General features: G+C 45.5%; 1 protein-coding gene across 1 annotated transcript in view; it reads left to right on the forward strand.

Moving 5' to 3' along the window:
• Window positions 1-4,629: 4,629 nt before the first annotated feature.
• Window positions 4,630-5,000, forward strand: part of LOC108800399 (adenylate cyclase type 6-like) — a gene marked incomplete at its 3' end in the record, with an annotated part of 147,511 nt that continues 147,140 nt past the window's right edge. Inside the window, exon 1 of the mRNA XM_018572383.1 lies at window positions 4,630-4,664. The remainder of the gene's footprint in view (window positions 4,665-5,000) is intronic.

Genomic DNA, 5,000 nt, shown 5'->3' on the forward strand with positions numbered 1-5,000 from the left:
CTCCCTGCAAGAGGAACTGAGACAGTCCATACATGTGCTGAGTTATCACTGAATAGATTACTACTAACTCTTGCAAAACACTTTCACAGACCAGCACAACTACCTTTAAATGGCACACAAGTGTAGCTCCCAACTGTCTGTCAATTGACCCAAATCTCTCTGTCCCCCTGTCCTTTTCAGTTGTCCCTCTTTTTGATCTGTAGTACAGATATCTATGAAAATGTTAATGAGGTCTGCTTGTCCAAAGCAGGGCTAAATGTAGAAAACAACTACCCACCCGGCGCCCGGAACTGCATGTCCCGAGCATTGGGAGATAGGAATTCCACACCCCTGCTGCCCCTCTACTCCCTGCTGCCCTAATGGCGGGCCTTGGTTGGCCTTGTGGGAAATCCGGCACTGTACACTAGTAGAACTTTGTTTTGTTTTTTAAACATTTTCGAAAAGTTAATGGGGTTTTATTAACGATCGACAGCGGTGAGGAATTAAAAAAAAAAAACGAGGAGCAGGATGGAAAATGTTTCTCGTGTTTCCTTTCCTTTTCTTTCTCTTTTTTTTTTTCTTTCTTCCCTGTTCTTGTCCTCATTCTTGTGTCTCTTGTTCCACTCTTTTTCCTCTTTCCCTTTTTTACCAGGGGACAATTTGAGACGCTTTTGGCCCTTACTCATGGGGTTACTCATGGGCTCTGTATGCGTGTTTTTTTAATTGTAAATGGTTACAGTGCAGTCTGTGCTCACACTAGCTTCACCCTACTGGATGGACATTGTGTTTAGACTTTGCGTACTTTTTGTCCCTCCTGTTAAAGTTGCATATTTGTTTTATTATGAGTCTGTATTGTATTTTTTAAGGACCTACTAAATTAAAAATATGGAAATGGAAAATGTCTGGCATGAACAAAATTCTACCAGTGAATGTGGTTTTTGTACGAGAGACTCCATTTACTTCCATAATGGAATGATATAATCAAACAACATTTCGAACCACATTTGTCAAATCTTTCATGCCATTATCAAATGTTCTGACCATATGTACAATCTACCCGTGTATGGCCAGTTTGATTGTGCATTAAAACTTTTATCCTATCTTATAATTATCTTGTTTGCTATTTGAAACACATATTGCTTTTATAAAGGAAAAGTAATGGTGAGAAAAAATACATTTCTGGTTTCAACCAATCAATTTTGGCATATAAATTCCTAATAGTCCGCACAGTGGAGGTGTGGTTGGGATAGATATATTGAAGGGAACTGGAGAAGACAAAATCTGGAGCAGTTGCCAATGGCAACCAATCAGCTTCTACCTTTCATTCTCTAAGCTTAACTGAACAAACCAAAGAAAGAATCAGACTGGTTACCATGGGCTAATGCTCCAGATTTTGTATGCTCCAGTTTCGATAAATTCCCCCCTGTTGTGCTGCCGGGTGCCCCTCTTCCTCATCTCAGAAATATGGGAGGTGTGCACAAGTATTTACATTTTGCATTTTCACAGTTTCACAAGTTTTCTACATTTTACTGACACTCGTACTGAAGTAAAAACCAGCTGCTCAGTACAATTCCGGGGACATAAACTTCAATATGAACATTTAAACTGGAGTTCTGTAGGAAATATACATTTTTGCCAAATGTTTCTTAACCTACTACTATGTATCCAGATTATCTTCCCAATGTTTCTTTCTCTCCCATGTTGTTTTTGCCAAAGAAGAGGTCCTATTCACATGTGCCAGAGTTCCAGGAAGTAAAGGTAGATGGATTCATCTTCCCTTAGTAGAAATGGCCACTATAAGGAGAATGAGGAAGAAAAGATAAATAATGTTGGCAATTATTTGCAAGTATGTGTTTGTAGATTGTCATTACTAAACATTTCTAAAAGTGTCTTTGTTGTCATTTTAAAGATAAGATACGTTCCTCCTTAAAGGAGAACTATGGGGTTAGGGCTTTTCCCCATAGTTCTCCTAAGGGTAACGGGGGGACACATACTAGTGTCCTCCTGTCACCCTAAGCTCAGTATAACGCGGTATAATGAGACGCCACAGCTGAAACGGATCCCGACAATTATGTCTGGATCCGCCCAGCTGCATGAGTGACAGCTGGCTCTGCCCATCTAGAGGCAGAGCCAGCTGTACCCTCCCCCGTCCTTTCCGCCAGTCAGCGCTGGAGGATCGGAGCGGGGAGGGGGGAATCCAGTCCCTCCCCTGTCACTGCTCTCTGCGGTGACAGGATCGAGAAGTGAGCGAACGCCGGTATGTGTTCGCTCACTTCCCGATCTACTGAGCTGACCTGTGACAGTTTAATTGTCACAGGCCGGCTAGAACTATGAGGATGAGTGAAAATCACTCACCTCATAGTTCTCCTTTAATGTTTTCCCCCATGTGCGGTAGTGTACTGCAGTGCTTCAGAATGTGCTGCTTTGTGCAGAAATATTCTACTTCCTGTCCTACTTTTTTCAGCTCAGTGCAATGGTATGAACCAAATCTGTAGGGCAGCGGTAGGGAACCTTGGCACTCCATCAAGCCCCATGAGGCATTGCAAGCCTCTGACAGCAACAGACATGACTGCCAGAGACGGAGGCATCATAGGATGTGTAGTTTCACCACATCTGATAATCGCAAGGTGTATGGGCACTTTAAGACCCCGAAGAGCCCTCATGAGACCCCGCACAGTCCACCTGAGACCCTGCATAGCCCTCCTGAGACCCCACACAGCCCCCCGAGACTGTGCACAGCCCCCCTGAGACCCTGAAGACATCAGGCCTCTACCCCGGAGCAACACAGAGTATATACCATATTATTCTGCATTGCCGTATAATGTGTTGCTGGGATTTGCAGTCCTCTATAGCTGATAGTATTCTGCATTGCTGTATTGCTGAAATTTGTAGTCCCTCTACAACTTTGAGTCAGTGGCAGAACTCCAAAGGTTGCAGCGGTCACAGCTAGGACTGAGCCCGGGCACTCCATCACTGTCCTTATTCTGACTCCGATTGTTGTGATAGCGATTTATCCCTTGTGAGACCTCTATGCCTGGCCTGTATAAGCAGATTCAATCACTGTGGACATTCATTGTCAGATAGCTGAACTCACCAATACCGTTTCATCCACAAAGGTTGCTTTATTCTGCACATCAAACAACAGGATACAGCAGATGGATGGTTTTCAGTATTATGCGGTCAAAAGATGATGCCTTTCCTAGGGTACTATGCAGAGTACATGTGTCCTGATTACATGTGGCTGTTAGCTGTGGCCATGACACAGGAAATACTGACCAACAAGAAGAAGGGTGGGGCTTACATACAGAGGAACTGTGTCATCGATCTCAGGGATATCAGGGAAGGTAACATAGAAAAATATATACATTACCACAAAAGGCCACTAGATGGCAGCATAGGAACTAACACATAAAACGTCCATAGAAAATGGTATAGAGAAAACAATCTATAAAAAACTTCTATCTAAATAAACTTCTATGCCCCATTGGGGCGGCACAGTCCTATAATTATTAGTCTGTATTGTTTTAGAAAAACTGTCATGAGACACACAAAAAAAGAGGTATCGATACCTTGAGGAAAAGTATCGGTACTCGTACTCGTTCTGTAAAAAATGGTATTTGTGCATCCTTAAAGTGACATTAAAGGATACATTTCTTTCCCCTCCCCCCAATATTAATGTTAGCACTTACCTTAAATTATGTCTCTTAATCCGATCTTCTTCTTTCCTGGCGTTTTCAGCCTTCTCTCCAGCGCTGCTGCGGGTCTCCGATCCAACGATGACTCCTCTGTCCTTGCTAGCACGTCCTGTCCCCCGGTGTCTGCATGCGGGTGCACGCCGTCCATATACTTACCTTGTGTCTCTCCTCGTCTCCCGGCCGAAAATCCAAACTGCGCATGAGCCTGCCCCAAGATCCTTTGCGGCTGCCCGAGATTTTTCAGATTTTCGGACGGGAGCATGCGGGGAAGACACCAACTTTTTGCATATCTCTACTGCTTGCTAGCAGTAGAGATATGCAAAAAAAAAAAACGGAGGCTTTAATTATACTTTAATATGATATGTGTACAGCTGGCAAAAACAGGTAAAAGAAAAGCAAATTGTTTACAAGCACCCAGGCAGTGTTTTGGTGTTCCTCCACCCCTTTCACTGGATAGCTTGCTTGGTATACCTGTACGCACTGGCGGAACTACCAGGGTCGCAGCGGTCGCAATTGCGACCGGGCCCTGGCATAAATGAACAGAAATAACTAAAAACAATAATTATAAGCTGAATACTATCATTACATTTATTGTCGGCGTACAATTGTGTTTTATGACAGTAGACAACGCTCCAACACAGCGAGTCCAGCACGGCGCCCTCACGGGCTGAGGTTGCACATGCGCACTTGTGTGAGTCCTGGGAGGCAGCGGGCGTGCTCGTCATCTGGGGATACCAAGTTACTAGTTGTGTTACACCTGGGAAGAGGGCGGTGAGCCCGGACATCGGCAGTACTGAGGGCTGGATGGCACGTCTGGGGGGGAAGAAATAATACATACAGTCAACAGGTGGGGGAAGAGCAGCCTCTAGAGGCAGACACCCGGACAGTGAGCTAACACTGTGCCCGGAGCGCAGAGCCTGGGAGGAGGAATCCCAGCCGGAGATAACACTGACACCCCACCATTCACTGCTCAGCACGGGGGAGCCCCAGGTTAGTGACACTTACAGGGGGACGGGGATGTTGCTGATGGCTTGGTCGTGCCTGTCACCTTGTGGGCTCCTGTAGACAGGCTTATATCTACTTTCAAAGAGGGGAGCAGTGTGCACAGTAGCAGGTACTGTCACATGATCCCCCCATGTGTACCCCTCCATGGTCTGTGTGATGGTGTCCCCCGTCTTTTCTCCGGTTCTCTCTCTCCTCCCATCTGTGTAGTTGTCTCTCCCTCCTTTCCCTGTCACTCTCTCCCCTCCCTCTCTCCCTCTCCTGTGTGTCTGGAGCAGGCTGGCTGTGCGGATCTTCCTCTGAGAGAGAGAGATGAGGGGGGCT

This window comes from Nanorana parkeri, unplaced genomic scaffold (assembly GCF_000935625.1).
Source record: "Nanorana parkeri isolate BGI_ZX_2015 unplaced genomic scaffold, ASM93562v1 scaffold2011, whole genome shotgun sequence".
Taxonomy (NCBI): Eukaryota; Metazoa; Chordata; class Amphibia; order Anura; family Dicroglossidae; genus Nanorana; species Nanorana parkeri.